Source organism: Pseudorca crassidens, chromosome X (genome assembly GCF_039906515.1).
Source record: "Pseudorca crassidens isolate mPseCra1 chromosome X, mPseCra1.hap1, whole genome shotgun sequence".
Lineage (NCBI taxonomy): Eukaryota > Metazoa > Chordata > Mammalia > Artiodactyla > Delphinidae > Pseudorca > Pseudorca crassidens.
Window position 1 is genome coordinate 117,878,438 of NC_090317.1, and position 17,513 is coordinate 117,895,950.

The following is a 17,513-nucleotide window of genomic DNA, read 5'->3' on the forward strand; positions in this document are numbered from 1 at the left end:
GCCACCACAGGACCCCCCAAACTAGTGGACGGCCGCCCCGAGATCACCCACACAACTTTCGGGAGCCACGTGGTAGTGGGCGGCCGCCGCGGCTTTCCGTTCCCCGTCCCGTATTTCCCTACATCGCGGCGCTCACGGGAGTTTCCTCGGGCTCCTGGCCGCTCTGCCCGCTGTTAGGCTGCACTCCGCGGGCCTACAAGGCCGGCGCTTGACCAGCTTTAAGACCGAAGAAAGGGCCCGGCGGGGTCAGCAACAGAGACATCATGCTTTAACGGATGGGGGAGCTTACCTGTCTGAAGCAAAGTCCTGGAGCGACACCCCACCGTATACGGCGGCACGTGGGCAGGACGAGGCGGCAGGCTTCGCTCCTGGGCTGGGGGCGGGGGGAGGGGGGAGGAATTACCAGTTAGTCAGGAATTGACCTCAGGTGGGCTCATTAGTTACCAGGGAAACCAGTAGAGGGGTACGCCCCTCACCGCTCCTTGGATAAGTTATCTTTAGCTGGGGCCTGGGGCAGGTACGTAGGAGGGTCAGTGCTGTGGGTAGGATGTAGGTGAAGCACGCCCTGGTCGGGCAGGGGTGTACAGAGAGCAAGAGAACAGCCGTCTTGAGACTTCCCTGGGGGTCCAGTGGTTAGCACTCTGCACTTCCAATGCAGGGGGCACGGGTTCTATCCCTGGTCAGGGAACTAAGATCCCACATGCCGCGCGGCGCAGCCAAAAAGAAAAAAAGAGAGAGAGACAGAGACAGAGAGACAGAGAGAGAGAGAGAGAGAACAGCCATCCTGAGCGGCCTGACCATACAACTACCCCTAAGAAATCCCTCTGATGTCCCTGGGACTTCACAGGGCAAGTGTCTTACAGGTATTCAAGAAACTACTTGCCCACGTTCTTCTAAGCTGTCCTTATTAAGTACCTAGTTCTGATAGTTGCCGGGTAGCCACCTATTTCTCTTCTATGAACTGCCATTCTCCATTAGTGCCCACTCTAAGGCCCTATGGTGCCAATGCTATGTGATGGTCTCTGTGAGAGTAGGGCTGGAGAGCGTCACCTCTTTTTTTTTAACTTTATCTTGAGTAACTTTTTTTTTCATATTTTATCTCCTCTGCATAGTAATCACATAACCCCTTCTTGGGCCCAACCTCTGATGAACGGAGCCCCTTCAGCCATTAGGCCCTGACCCTTCCCTTTCTGGGGTCTCAGAGCTCTCATCACATCAGACACAGGGCAGACACCAGACCAAGAATTTGTCTTCCCTCACCCCTCTCTCCGGGGGTCTTTCCTCCTCTTTTTGCCCCCAAATGAAAACACCTCAAATCAACTCAGGTAAGACCAGGATGGCAGGTATCTGTAGCCTGCTGGTTCTGCTGACACTGACTCTTGGCTAGGGACTCAGCCAGGACACCTTGCTTCATGAGGACTTGTTAGGGAAGCTCATGTCACGGCATGACAGGCCAGTGAGTGGAGAGGTGAGTTGCTCGGGCAAGTAATAGTGAGCTTATTCCAGAAAGCCAGCAGACTGAGAAGATGACGGACTAGAGTCCCAAAGAACCACCTTCCTCAAGTTGGAATTCAGGCAAAAGGGGAGGTGGTAAAATCCTGGTTCTGGCCAGACTCCAGCGGGGGGATGTGTTAATTTCTTTCTGCCTGCGGCAGTTCCCAAGTGGGCCTGGTCAGGATGATTACTGTGAGCTGAGCAAAGGTATTTTAGCTTAATGCTCATTACCTGGAGGGCAGGGCTCCCAGACATGGGCCATTATGCATAATTTAAGCTTATAGGCAACACCCCTTTAGTGATTAACTAAAGAGGTTCTTCCCTATTACAGATGCTTCATGCCCCCTGGTATCTCCTTAGTAAAGCGAGTCTGCAGAAATGATGGGAGTTGGAAGCCACAGCTCTGTTGTCTTAAGGGCATTGAAAAGGCTTTGAAAGTTGGTGACTGTTCTCACTTGCAACCCAAGGACACAACTGGAATGAGGTGGTGAGCAATGTCCCCAAGCCGTAGTTCAGAAGGGAATGGAGGCCTTTTTACAGTATTGAAATATCCAGACCCATCTGCAGGGAAGTCTTTGAAATTCTTCCCACCACAGAAGCCATGTTGGAATTCTCCGCTTCAGTCCCACTAAGCCCTTGTGGGAAAGAAAGACTTCAGGTGAGTAGTGATGAGTCTATAATGGAGAGAGAGGGAGGGAGTGGGAGCGGTGATGGGGAGAATGAGGAGGGGATAAATCCGATTCTGAAAATAGCTGGAGATTTAAAATGGAGCTGGAGGACTTCCCTGGTGGCGCAGTGGTTAAGAATCCACCTGCCAATGCAGGGGACACAGGTTCGAACCCTGGTCCGGGAAGATCCCACATGCCGCGGAGCAACTAAGCCTGTGCACCACAACTACTGAGCCCACATGCCACAACTACTGAAGGCAGTGCACTCTAGGGCCCATGCTCGGCACAAGAGAAGCCACTGCAATGAGAGGCCCGCGCACCGCAGCGAAGAGTAGCTCCCGCTCGCCACAGCTAGAGAAAGCCCGCGCACAGCAACAAAGACCCAACGCAGCCAAAAAATAAATTAAAAAAAAAAAAAAAGAATGCAAGTGGAAATCAGACCTGGAAGCAAATTTACTAAATGATTGATGAGTGAATTCAGTAATTAAATTAACCTAGTTCCTTTAAATATAATTTTACCCCTGAGAATAATCAGCAGAATTGTAAGAAAAGTATTTGCCAAAGTTATCTCATATTTAATTATCCATAATTCTGTGCCATGCACAGAGGAAGAGAAAGAAAACCTGGTAAGGTGGCCAGATTCATGAGCTGGGACAAGGAGGGGAACCATTGTCTTGCCTGATAACAGAAGTGAATTTTGTGGCTGTTTTGATTGTAAGTTTTGATCTAGATTAGGTTCAAAAGTTCTTCCCTGTGAAACTTACCGGAAAGAACTTGGCTGAAGGCATCTGTAGTGATGAAAGTTTTTTTTTGTTTTTTTTGTTTTTGCGGTACGCAGGCCTCTCACTGTTGTGGCCTCTCCTGTCGCGGAGCATAGGCTCCTGACGCGCAGGCTCAGCAGCCATGGCTCACGGGCCCAGCCGCTCTGCGGCATGTGGGATCTTCCTGTACCGGGGCACGAACCCGTGTCCCCTGCATCGGCAGGCGGACTCTCAACCACTGCACCACCAGGGAAGCCCTATAGGCATGCTTCTTAAAGCAAACAGAAGTTAGTGCTTTCCCTGGCAAAGCATTGCCTTTGTGACAGTTAATGAAGTCTTTGTCTCTCAAAGGCAGAAGGGGGATAAATGGGGCGTTGTGGATTGGGCTGTACCTCTCAAATATGTAAGGGGTGGCTGATGATTTGATTCCACAGGTGTGCAGGGATAGTGAGAATTCTTACGGTGAGCCGCTCCCACCCGCTCCCACTGAGTCCCTGCTAAGAGGGACTACCCTTTGGCAGAATGTCATGTGGAGTCAGTCGCTTCATACCCTAGACCTCAGTTTCCTCATTCTTGAAGATTTCTACAAAAGAAACCTATTTCCACACCCCTGGAAGTGGGTGCTCCAGGAGATGTAAAGGGCGTGAGCCAGGGACCCATTGTTCTGATGCCTCCTACAAACCATACTTTGATACAACTCTCATTAGTCACCCTGCCTTTGAACTCCTGTCTGGAGGCGAGCAGACTGAACCTGTTCCATATACCTGACTGAGCTGAACATTTTCTCTTATTAAGTCATCAGGTTGGCAGTTGTGGTAAGAAGTAGGAAAGCAGGGAAGAACTAGAGAGAGCAGAAACTTACTCTTTCATTGCCTGGAATGACTATCTTCCGTAAATATGCACTGTTTATTTTAAAATATTTAACGAAATCTCCTAACTCTAGGTAGTATTTGATCACAGATAGTACCCTTTCAAACTTTTGATTGATATATAGTATACATACAGAAAGGTGCATATAACCTAAGTGTACGGCTCACTGAACTTTAAAAACTTAAACACGTGCTGTGGCCAGTACCCGGATCAATAAAGAGGACTTGGGACTTCCCTGGAGGTCCAGTAGTTAGGACTCCGTGCTTCCACTGCAGGGGGCATGGGTTCAATCCCTGGTCGGGGAACTGAGATCCTGAAAGCCATGTGGCTCGAATAAATAAAGAGGACTTTACCCACAACCCCAGAAGGCCCCTCCCCCAAGTACTCATTCCAGACACAACTTGTCCCCCTAATGGTAACCAATAGCCTGACCCCTAATAGCCCAGTTTCTTTTTGCCTGCCTTTGAACTTTATATAAATAGAATCATACAGCCTGTGCTCTTTTTTCCTGACTCCTTTCAGTCAGCATTATGTTTGTGAGAACCTTCCTTATTACTCTGTGTAGTTATAGATTGTTTATTCTCATTTCTGCGTAGCAGTATAAATACACCAGAATTTATCCACTGTTGATGGACGTTTGGGTAGTTTCCAGTTCAGTGTGATTACAAGTAGTGCTGTTATAAACATTCAAATTCATGTCCTTTCGTCAACACAAGTATGGACTGTTTTGGGGTATGTACCCAGGAATTACTAGGTCATAGGGTAAGCATATGTTCAGCCTTAGCAGATACTGTCAATTTGTTTGTAGTTGTACCAGTTTGCACTTCCACTAGCAGTGATGAGACTACTGGTTACTCTACATCCTCTCCTAAAATGTACTCCACCAATCGCCTACCTACTAGGGGGTGTGGTATAGTCTAGTGGCTAAGAATCCAGATTCTGGAACTAGACTTTCTGGGTTCAAATTCCAGCTTTATCACTTAATAAGTGTGTGAACTTAGGCACCTTACTTAACTTTTCTGAGCCTCAGTTTTTTCATCTGTAAAATGGGAATAATAAATCATCTACCTCATAGAGTTAAGGATTATTTGAGTTAATGCATGTAGAACACTAATAGTGCCTGGCACATAGAAAATACTCCATAGTATGGAGGTTCCTTAAAAAACTACAAATAGAACTACCATATGACCCAGCAATCCCACTACTGGGCATATACCCAGAGAAGACCATAATTCAAAAAGACACATGCACCCCAATGTTCATTGCAGCCCTTTTTACAATAGCCAGGTCATGGAATCAACCTAAATGCCCATCGACAGAGGAATGGATAAAGAAGACGTGGTACATATATACAATGGAATATTACTCAGCCATAAAAAGGAACGAAACTGGGTCGTTTGTAGAGACGTGGATGGATCTAGAGACTGTCATACAGAGTGAAGTAAGTCAGAAAGAGAAAAACAAATATCATATATTAACACATATGTGGAACCTAGAAAAATGGTACAGATGAACTGGTTTGCAGGGCAGAAATAGAGACACAGATGTAGAGAACAAATGTATGGACACCAAGGGGGGAAAGGGGTGGAGTGGTGGGGTGGGGTGATGAATTGGGAGGTTGGGATTGACATATATACACTAATATGTATAAAATAGATAACTAATAAGAAACTGCTGTATAAAAAGATAAATAAAATTTAAAAATTCAAAAAAAAAGAATACTCCATAAATCTTAGATATTATTTTCATTCAAATGCATTGAAATCAACTGCCACCAGTGCAGTAAGGGAGTTGTGTGTCTTACTGTAAAAGAAATAGAAAGTTTCCCACATAACCTGGGAGGTAATCAGATAAGTGCCACAAGGGGTCTCTGTATGCAGAAGCAGGTTAGCATACCCATCTCAATCTGGGGCTATGCAAATCACAGCTAATCCTTGGGAACTTGAATGTGCAAATTAAACCAGAATGTCAGTGCTCCACAATGTTCATAGGAGAGTATGAACCACATATAGAATCAATACAAATGACAGTCTGTGCTTTTATTTATTTATTCGGCTAGTGAAGCCACTGACATCTCTCCTATTGTTAGCCGATAACAGCGAATTCCTTAACAAACTCTATAGACTTTTACAGTCTAACCCTTGTCAAACACCACTTTAGGAATTGACATAGATATGGATTTCAGTAAATAAATATACATTCAGTAAATATTCAATGGAGGAAAGAGAAATGGTAAAGAATGATGATAGGGGAGTGGGTAGGCAGTTCAGACAGAAAGCTGACGGCTCACTCCAATCTCCAGGTGTGAGCCATTGAATGGAATTGGTTTTTAATGCTAAATAACAGCAAAGGGACTTCCATGGTGGTTCAGTGGTTAAGACTCCGAGCTTCCACTTCAGGGGGCTCCGGTTCCATCCCTGGTCGGGGAACTAAGATCCAGCATACTGTGCCGTGCTGCCAAAATAAAATTTTAAAAAATCAGCAAATATATTTTCTGTGTTCCATCTTCTAGCTTAGTGGGATTCAGCGCTGGCTGCCAATTAGAATCACCTGGGGAACTTTAAAAACTACGAATTCCCCGCCCCCGCCCCTCCCCCTGCCAAAAAACACATGCCCAACCTCTCACCCAGAAATACTGATTCAGTTTGTCAGCAGGGCCCAGATTTTTTTTTTTTTTCTTAAGTTCTCCAAGTGATTTTAATGTGCAGCCAGAGTTGGAAAATATCATTCCTTCTGAGTGTGGATAGCAACAATACTGGTGGTGCTTTCTGAGTGGTTGTCTCCTGCAGCGGTCTCACGGGGAGGATCCTGAATAGTTTCTATGGAGTCTGTCTGCTTTGGTCAAGAAAAGCTCCAAACACTGGCTCAACTGGTTTTTATCTGGTACATTTTCTCTCATACCTATAACCTCAGAATATTCCAGTCTATTTTAAGTCTTCCTGTGGTTTCTAAAGCACAATACTTTCCGAACTGAAGACTTAGCCATTTCAAATCTCATGGGCTATGATTCAATCTAGAGCAGAACTAAACAGAACTAAGTACCCCAGTTAGTAGTTGGACATTTTCTTATCGATGAAAAAAGATACATGAAAGAGCATTGAACTGTAAAGCCCTTCATAAAAGAGTGAAATTATTTTTTATGTTGTTGTTGCTATCACCGGTGGTGTAAACTGCAGGAAGATAGGAAAAAGCCATGGAATAATGATTGCATTTGGACATGTGAATGTGAATTTCTGACTCATCCACTTGTTAGCTGTGAGTCCTTGCCCTCTCTGGGCAGATGTTTCATGAAAGATGGAAGCATTAACAGACCTCAGCAGGAAATTTTGTAGATTAAAGGAACTAATGTGCTTGGCAAGGAGTGAGTCCTGAGCAAATGGCAGTTACCTTCCTGTATTAGTCAGTTAAGCCTATGATGCTGCTGCATAGGAAACACTCCCACCCTCAAATCTTAGTGGCTTGCTAAAACATCATTTATGTTCTCACTCATGTGTCTATGGGTCACTTAGGGCAGCTCTGCTTAAGGCTGTGAATCAGATTGAGGTCTGTTCCATATGTGTCTCATTCTGCAATCAGCAGCTTCCTGGGGCATGCATTTCTCATGGTGGATGACAGAAGTACAAGAAGAGCCTGGCAGAAATTTGCAGTGCCTTAGTATCTCAGCTCAGAACACATTCATGATCGCTTCTGCCCATTTTCCCTTGGCCAGAGCAAGTCATATGGCCAAGCTCAAGGTCAGTGGGACAGAAGAGCATAATCTGCCTCATGAAGCTACGGCACAGTAAAGGGAATAGAAGGAAGAATCGTAAACAAACAATACATTCTACCACACTTACCTTCCCTTCTGCAGGGTGCCAACAGAAGAAAGATGGGTAAGGAGGGAGGAAATAGCTCCCATAGGAACTCTGCCTTGTGCCTCATTTGTAAGCGCTTGTCTAGCCTCCTTTGTAGAGCTGGTCTAGCATTCATGCAGGTAGAGAAAAGCCATTCTGTGGGTGTGGCAGCATTCTGGCTCCTCCCCCACCTCCAGGTGTTTGTGATGAAGGATAAACTTCTCAGAGGCAATCTAGAATTCACCAGAAGCTGTCTCAAGTTCTGCTTGCATCAACACATCTAAATTTATTTAGAAAGATAAACAGAAGCAGAAGCTGGTGAAATTCAGCAAAACAGACTACACTGTATACCAGTTGTCAAAATAACCAGATCTTGGTCTAAATTCAACCCCTTCTCTTTACCCCTTCCACATCTTTTTAATGTATGGGCCCTGTCTTTTAGGATTTGCTCTAAATGACATAATCTCTTCTCCAATATATAATGGTGGTAGGCTAAGTGCCCTTCATTTGAATTCTAACATTTCATTTGGATTTCAAAACTGGGTGAATAGGCAGCTCCACCTCTATTATCTAACCAGAGGATTCTGGCCAAGTGTGTAGTGTGGTTATAGAGAGTTACCAGATATGCCCTTGCATGTTCACTAATTTCAGGAGGATTTTAGTGAATAAATCAAAGGTGTTTGTCATAATTGAGGATAATTCAGAATGTATTTCAAGATATCAAACTATATGAAAGTCATCTCCCTAAAGATCTTTGTTGAAGGATATTTAGTAACAGCTGTGCAAGCGGAGGATGGCAGGCAGGGCTGTGCTGTGTTCATTGTTACGATCTCAGAAGAGCTACAGAACCGCCCCTCTCCAGGTATGGTCCCTGGACCACCAACATCAGAATCACCTAGGGCTGTTTGTTAAAAAGGCAGATTCACAGGCAAACCCCCCAGACTTAATAAATTCGAATCTCTGGGTGCAGGACCCAAGAATTTCCACTTTTATGCACACCAAGGCTTTTGTATAACCTCAAATGTAGACAGAGGTCCTGCACATCTTTGATTCCAAGTAACAGTTACGGAAAATGTGAGGTTTTTATAATGCCAAATTAATCAATCTCATTGATAAACGCAGTCAAAGGATCTTTCTTGTTATTACTGAAGGTTTTTTAAAGACTAAATTTGTTGAAACTTGCAACAAGGGTGCTACTGTAATAAGATTTTTTTTGCCTTATTTTAACATAATTTGAACATTTGAAACCATATTTTTCATTAAGACCTCTATTTCGATAATAACCATTCTCCTCCCATTTTCTCAAATACCAATGGCCTACAAAATGTGTATAAACATTGTTGGATGAAAGATGAAAGTTAAGAGACACAGGAGGTTTTATTTGTGTTTTAAATTTAGCACATTTTTTCCCTAGTGGATAAACTGCCTTTTTATGGTGTTTTAGGTAAAAGAACTACCTACAGTGGAGGTAGTGTAACCACCTAAATGAGAATTAGCTTTCATCTTCCACTTAGTAAGTGCATTTTAATATTTTTATCTGTGTGCATGGGATTATAATAAGCATTAACTACTTCAATAAATGAATTAAACAAAAGGACAATTTTGAGAGCTGAGAATATAGAAAACATCAACTAAGAACAAGTTGGACTCCTCTCTCCCTTTTCTACCTTCCTTTACCTCCTGTTTATTACACGTAAGCTTCAAGGCCTTCATCTTAATGGCTTCCTGCTTCCAACTGTGTGGAAGATGAATGTGAACAATTTGGAAGATTCTGAGACCTTTTCTTAGTGTAATCACTGAACACAAAGATGCAAAAAGATGTGGAAACATCTGTGTCCCAGATTAAGAATGTCACAGCTATGTTTGAAAAAAATCTCTTCCATTTTCTCCCCTTTAATCCAATTAGCAAACACATGTCATTCTAAAAGATTCTGGTAACCATTGCTCAGAGGGGGAACAATCCAGAAAAGAAATGCAAAAAGGATATTTTCAGCACCATGAAATTTAAGGACTAACAACTATGGTAGGAAAGATAAAGATAAAGCTCATGCATTTAAGGCTTTTATGTACTTGGGCTCAGAGTTTTTTCACTTTATTTTATGACAAGTAAAAAAATTTTTGAGTGACAAGGAAAAAATAATGTTAACCTCCAAAGTGATTTCAAGGGAGAAAGGATTTCCCTGCGAAAATAGCAAGATCTTCCCTGACCAACAGGGCTGCAATGTCAAGGGTTCAAATGCATTCATGGAGCATTTATTTCTATTTTGAACTTACCTAACTATTTGCCTCAATATATCCTGCAGCATTTTTGAGAGAGGTCAAGGGTTTAAGAGGCCCTGGGGTGTGAGCTAACATTTCTTGGTTCACAAACAGATCTCATGTCAAAGGTTGAGTGTGCTATAGCTGAACATAAAATGGCCCCATCTCTTCAGCTGCCTGGTGATTTTACTCACAGTATCCACAAATTGGGATATTATTACAGTGCTCCTGCAGTAAGGGTCTCATTGTAACCTGATTTTATTTTCTTTTAGTAGCTATTAATATTCAAAAAATAAAATGAATAACAATGGAACGACATTGGAACATTCAGATAGGCAACCAACTCTGCTTTTGCTGTAAAAGGTATTGAGAATCATTTCTTGGTTTTTTTGTTTGTTTTTATTTTGGCTGCGTTGGGTCTTTGTTGCTGCGTGCGGGCTTTCTCTAGTTGCGGTGAGCGGTTGCTACTTTTCCTTGCGGTACGCGGGCTTCTCATTGCGGTGGCTTCTCTTGTTGCAGAGCACAGGCTCTAGGCATGTGGGCTTCAGTAGTTGTGGCTCATTGGCTCTAGAGCGCAGGCTCAGTAGTTGTGGCGCACGGGCTTAGTTGCTCCACGGCATGTGGGATCTTCCTGGACCAGGGCTCAAACCCGTGTCTCCTGCATTGGCAGGCAGATTCTTATCCACTGCGCCACCAGGGAAGTCCCCATTTCTTGGTTTTGGTTCACATCTATTCATAACGAAACTTTGGATTTCTCCGCCAGTCTTTATTTATTTATTTACTCTTTTGCGGTACGCGGGCCTCTCACGGTTGTGGCCTCTGCCGTGGCGGAGCACAGGCTCCGGACGCGCAGCCTCAGCAGCCATGGCTCACGGGCCCAGCCGCTCCGCGGCATGTGGGATCTTCCCGGACCGGGGCATGAACCCGTGTCACCTGCATTGGCAGGCGGACTCTCAACCACTGCGCCACCAGGGAAGCCCTCCGCCAGAGTCTTGATGCCTGTTTCTAAAACAAATCCTCTACCTTCAAATTGGCCTCCGTGGATATTTTGTGTAATTGAAGAGTGAAAGATTTTTACCCCAATTTATTCATTTTTGTAAAGGCCGCTGCCTGAAGGACTCTGGACTTGTGTGTATAATTGTGACTAGAATAAATAGGGCACAATTCTTAGCTCATGTGATATGCTCTCGATCAATATTTGTTGACTGAATATAAAAAAGAAAAATAGTGGCTTTAGACTGGACTGTGGCAGCAAATTTGTGCACACGCACACACACACACTTTTATGGCCATTGTGGGGGTGAACGAGAGAATTTTTTAAGATGTAAAGCTTAGTTCTAAATAGGGATGCCTCAGTTGACATTTGATTATTATGAAACCCCCCATGGCTCTCTGAATCTGTACTGGAGCATCTCTCTCCATCCTTGCAGTGAACTGCAGACAACTTGATCTCTCCAGTGTAGATTGCCAAACCTTTGAGGGCAGAAACCTTGTCTTATATCATCTTTGAAGTTCTCATTGTACCTAATTCAGAGCAGTGGACCTAATACATACTTGCATATTGGTTGACCTGTACCACACAGGGTTTTAGAAAACCAGAAACTAAAAATAAAATCCAGGGTTGTAATATATTAGTAGTTTATAGCAATTATTATTGTGTATGTGTTTTTTCAGTGCGGGGAATTCGACTTTTCAAAGCATTTTTATCACTTACGTTCTCATGGGTGGGAGGGTGGGTAGAGACCACTCCATTTGCTATCATCTGATGTTATGGGCACATGTGATTGCCTTGTCATACCACCAAACTATTGGATTGACTTAATGCAGACAATTGACAAGTTTTTAGAATTACCTGGACAGAACCTGGTAGGTAGTTATGTTGCAATGATCCATGTTGGACATTTTGCAGTTAATTGTGTTGAATGGAATTAAAATAATAGGTAATTTTTTTTTTCTTTAAAGGGCTTCAAATGCTTGGCTTTTTATTTATTTATTTTTGGCTGTGTTGGGTCTTCATTTCTGTGCGAGGGCTTACTCTAGTTGTGGCAAGCGGGGGCCACTCTTCATTGCGGTGCACGGGCCTCTCACTATCGTGGCCTCTCTTGTTGCGGAGCACAGGCTCCAGACGTGCAGGCTCAGTAGTTGTGGCTCACGGGCCTAGTTGCTCCGCAGCACGTGGGATCTTCCCAGACCAGGGCTCGAACCCGTGTCCCCTGCATTAGCAGGCAGATTCTCAACCACTGCACCACCAGGGAAGCCCAATAGGTAACTTTTTTTGAGCATTTTTACTGAGCCAGTCGTATTCCTTCAAGCTCCTCATAGAGAAGGAACTTTTATTTTTTATTTATTTATTTTTTTAAAGAGAGTGTATCATCTTTATTTCTCTTTTTAAAAATTTATTATTTATTTTTGGCTGTGTTGGTTCTTTGTTGCTGCGTGCAGGCTTTCTCTATTTGCGGCGAGCAGGGGCTACTCTTTGTTTTGTTGCGTGGGCTTCTCATTGTGGTGGCTTCTCTTGTTCCGGACGGAGCACAGGCTCTAGGCGTGCTGGATTCAGTAGTTGTGGCACGCAGGCTCAGTACTTGTGGCTCGTGAGCTCTAGAGCGCAGGCTCAGTACTTATGGCGCACAGGCTTAGTTGCTCCGTGGCATGTGGGATCTTCCCAGACCAGGGCTTTGGAATTAGCATTGGCAGGTGGATTCTTAACCACTGCGCCACCAGGGAAGCCCGCAAAGGAACTTTTATTATCCCCATTTTTCAGATGAGGAAACTGAGGTAAAGCAACTTAAGTCATCTGAAGTTAAGGTCAGATAATTAGTGATGAAGGAGCTAGGGTTTGATCCCTGGCAATGTGGTTCCTGAGGCTCCTCTGTCTAGGGTAATGTAGCAGAAAGGTAGCTATTACCTTTTTTTTTTTTTTAAGTAAGGGAAGTAGTCAACCATGAAATTACAACTCAAAGAATAATAGAGTAATGAAAAAACTAAATGTTCTAGACCTGCCAAGACGTTGGAGTAACTTAGAGAGAAATTATGAAATTGTATTATTTCTGTCCTGGGTATTTGCTCAGCAAGATCCTGGCAAATAAATCCCATTCACCATTCAAGGGAGAGATTCACTGGGAATCATTTGCTTTTCCCTCTCTGCAGACCCTACATTCTTCAGGGAAGACCTAAAAGGGAACATATTCTGTGAAATTAAATAGTGTGTCTCAAGCAGAGTGTGGCCAGTCCTCTGGAATTGCCTGAAACTCTCCAGTGAGAAGCAAAGGGAATTTTACTCTAGCCTGCTGGTCCTCCGACAGCTGATGCGCCATCCCCTGTCTCTCTTACTCTCTTAGCTAGTTTGCTTCTTGAAGCTAGGTGGAGCATCCTTAAAGAAAGTGGCGTCCTCTGTCTGTGTATTTTAAATTATTAGTAGTATGGGAAGCTTTGTGGAGTCTGTAGGTCGTGGGCCAATTAGGAGAGAGAGACACAGAGAGAGAGACCGTCCGGGGGTGGGGGGTGAGGCGGGGGAGAAACACGGAGAGAGAGAGAGACATGGAGAGAGGTGAAATGACACTGAAAGTCCTTGAGAATGTACTGACTTTAGAAAGCCTTTTAAAAACCAGTCACAAATTCAATATGATTAATACCTTGAAGTGGCTTGCAGAGTGTTTCCTGAGCAGAATTGGAGGTCACTTCAAATGAAGTAAATAAACCACAGCTAATGTGCTGACGTTTTAAAGAGAAAAGGCAATTGCTAAAAATGTCCATCCAATTTCCATTACTTACTACAGTCATTAGAAACAAGGAATGTGTTTATCGATCTAAAGTGGTTCAAACAGTATTTTCTTTGTTCAAACCGATTTAGCTGGAAGGAAATTCAAGAGTTTGCCTTGTGCCAGAGAGAGAGAGAGAGAGAGAGAGAGGGATTCTTTACGTAAAAAGCTGTTGATTTTCAATCCTAGGGCTGCTCACCTAAGAAGAATAACTGGGTTTCTATGAAAGCAAAGCAGTTTTGCCCTTAATTGGTTTAGCTCTAAGCCCTTGAGACTCAGAGTAGTTTTGGAATTAGCAATATCAGTATAATCTGGGCATACATTAGAACTGTAGACTCTTCAGCCCCACTACAGTCCTAACTGAATCAGAATCTGGTTTTTAACAAGATGTTCCATGATTCATATGAACATTAATGTTTGAGAAGTACTAGTCTAGGCCAACATGAATGGTTATTTAAACATTTGATAGAGAAGAGAGCTGGTTAAGAGAAGGAGAAAATACTACCCGATAAAAGCACCTTTCTCCATAGATGTACTGGTGTTAATAAACTTGCTCCTATCCACTAATGAAGCAAAAATTTAATAGGTCCTATGGCCACATGGCCCAACATATGAGCACAAAAGCAGAGTCTGAATTTGTTAAGTGATATCCAAAATGCCAACTAGGAGCAGACTTCAAAGGACAAATCTTAATCTAATTATTACACAGAAATGATTTAAAAGCATTTTGTTTGTGGCTAAGGTTACCAGCCACACAGAACTGGCCAAGGTAGTACAAAACTCTAAGGACTGAGATCGATTTGCTCTTGGAGGTGTAGAGTTCAGGGAAATTCAGCTAGAGTTTCTCCTGGCCTCGGTGGAGATACCATCTGATGTGAAACATCTGGGCCAGGTTTGGCAGCCACCATGCAAAACTGTTTTTAGGGAAAGTCTGTGAAAATGTTCATACCCACAGCATAATTGGGAAAATTTCCTTTCAGTCATCTTTGTTTGTTTGATATCAAGTCTTATTCAAATGATCTGTAAGAGGAAAATTGTTTTTTCCGCTTTACCATGTATACTGACCACGAACATTTAATTGCTTCTTCCGAAGCTTTATGTGGAATTGGCATGAAGAGACTCATCACACAGAGTGAAGTTGCTCAGGCACTGGCTGAGGCTGCAGAAGTAATGGGCTAAAAATAGACAAAAGGCCCATATCTCTAACCCATCAAATGGCCATATAGGCTTACCAACTAGAAAATATTCACGTGAGACCACTTTTGCCTCTAGCTAACTCAGCCAAAATCTCTGTTTAGCAAACTCACTAACAAGCAAAAAGCATTCAGTTTTTCTTACTTTGATTTTTTTCATGAGAAAGTGTGTGTGTTTGAGAACCAAGAAAAAAATTTTTTTTCCTTCCCTGAAGCAAATCCACATTTCATTCTTTGGCAAGCACCGATCACTTTCACTCAGAAATTCCTGATTATAGCGACACTTTGCTTGTTTTTACAGGTCATCTTAGACCAAGAGTTTAAATAAAATGGATTATCAGAGTCAATAGTTCTTTTGCTTTAATGCTCAAACTGGTATCTAGCTTTGCTGGGTTGGTGAAGATGGGCTTGAGAAATACAAACTAAACTTTTATTCTAGTCAAGGAACAATCTTGTGCATCAAAGACACGAACCAAAAACTGCCTCAAAGCAATTCATCTGAACCTACCTGGAATCTTTGCAGTGCAAATGTAGTTGGTATCGCTACCCATGTACCTGCTGGAGTGCCCTTTGCATTGGAAGAACAAAGAGGTCATAGTGTTACCATGTTTGCAGAACTATGAGAGAAAGGTTGATAAACAATTTATAACCACTTTCACAGCAAAGAACACATTTGAGCATTTGGAGGCTGCTATTTGCGCAGTTAACAATTCACAAGGTGTGGTAGGTAGCCACCAGGATGGTCCTCAGTGATCCCCTGATATTGTGTAATCCTTTTCCCTGGAATGGGGTCTGGACTTAGTAGTGACTTGCTGCTAATGAATAGAATAAGGCCCAGGTGACAGTGATTGGAGACACAGTCATAGAAGGCAGTGTGGCCTCTCGCATCGTCATCATCTGTTCTGGGGCAAGCCAGCTGCCATGTGTGAGCAGCCCTATGAAGAGGCCCACATGATAAGGAACTGAAGCCTCTCGCCAACAACATTGTGAGTATTTTTGGAAGAGGATGCTCTAGCCTCATCAGGCTTTGAATGGCTGTAATCCCAGCTGACACCTCGATTGCAACCTTGTGAGACAGATCCAACCAGCCAAGCTGTTTCCTGATTCTTCACTCGCAGAAACCGTGAAATAAGAAATGTTTATTGTTTTAAGATGCTAACGTTTGGCGTAATCTGCTACACAGCAATGGCTCACTAACACACAGGGGGTATTATGCTTCTAGATTTATCCCCTCGTTTGTTCAACAGGTATTTACTGAGACACTACCACATGCCTAAGAAGAGGTTAATCATCTACCAAACATAAGAAACAAATGTTAAGAAACCCTTCATTTCTGGGCACTATATACATAGCATACAGAAAAGGATTTTACCCTTGGAAATTTGTGTTTGTGGTGGGTATCTTTGGAAATACAATCTCCCACCTAGAGTTACTACTATAAATTTGCTATTTATATATTAATGGCTCAATAAATATTTATAGATTGAATACTTCTCTGTGAATTGTGCCTACCTGTGTACTTTGAAATTGGAGATGATGCTACAAACTTGTGTCCCTGCTATGGACTGAATGTTTGTGTCCCCCTCAAAATTCATGTATTGAAACCTAACTCCCAAGTTGATGGTATTAGGAGGTGGGGCCTTTGGGAAGTGATTAGGTCATGATGGTAGAGCCCTCATGAATGGGATTAGTGCCCTTATAAAAGTGACCTCAGAGAGCTCCCTCACTTCTTCTGTCATGCGAGGACAGTTGGGCCAGTATAATCTTTCTAGCCTCCCATATATGTATCAAATACCAGTCATTTCACCAATGAAAAATTATTTCTAACATATTTATTAACAAATCCTCTGGGTATAGATTTAAATAATGACATTTGTAGTGCTTAAATCACTCTGGAATATGGATTCAAACGCTAACTAACCACCTCTAAGGATTAAAGTTCATTTATACACGTTTACACATTTACATCACAGTTTATACCATACACACAATATATGGGCAAGCATTGTCTAATCCCAACTTTTCGGGTACAAGCTGCCCCAGTGAGCCACCATTCTCTTCCAGTGCCCCAGAGGCAGGCTCTGTCCGTGCAGTGGGCAAGGTCTGCCCTGGTCCAGGAATGCTGGGTGGGTGGGTCAGTCTAATTCTGATTGGGAAGCTCTCTTGTTAGCAGATATAAGCTACGTTCTCCAATATCTGCTATATCAGGGACAAAGTTAATATTTTTGTCTCTACCTGCCAACTTCTTTGTTTTATTTTATAAGTAATTCAGATTTCAGGTCGGGGAGAGTTATCTCTTGGGCCCTTTCAAACACCCCAAATCCAAACTGGCATGCTGCTTGCCCTTCTGAGAAGTCTTCCAAGAATCCTCTTGATAGACCTCTGAACTCTTGCCTGTTGACCTTCTCCCACTTACACCACACTTCCAAATAGGCTTTGACTCCACATCGCTGCATCCCCAGCATCTAACACACAACCTGGTACATGGTAGGTGCTCAGTGAATGTTTGTTTAATGAGTGAGTCATTGTTAGCAGGACATGCTCTTTGAGGGGCTTTTTAGGACTGTTGGTCAATGGCCGTGACCTCATTAACAACCTGCTTGAAATAATTGAGATAACCAACCTCAGATGACTCAGGCAAACGCAAAGAATTTCCTAGAAACAATGTCTTCTATGA

At 43.2% G+C, this 17,513-nt stretch overlaps 1 long non-coding RNA gene across 1 annotated transcript; it reads left to right on the forward strand.

Moving 5' to 3' along the window:
- The first annotated feature begins 1,844 nt into the window (after nt 1-1,844).
- LOC137217102 (uncharacterized) lies at nt 1,845-16,355 on the forward strand. The gene is made up of 3 exons (XR_010940008.1): nt 1,845-2,152; nt 10,161-10,248; nt 16,084-16,355. It is a non-coding gene; the product is annotated as an uncharacterized lncRNA (long non-coding RNA).
- The last annotated feature ends 1,158 nt before the right edge of the window (nt 16,356-17,513 follow it).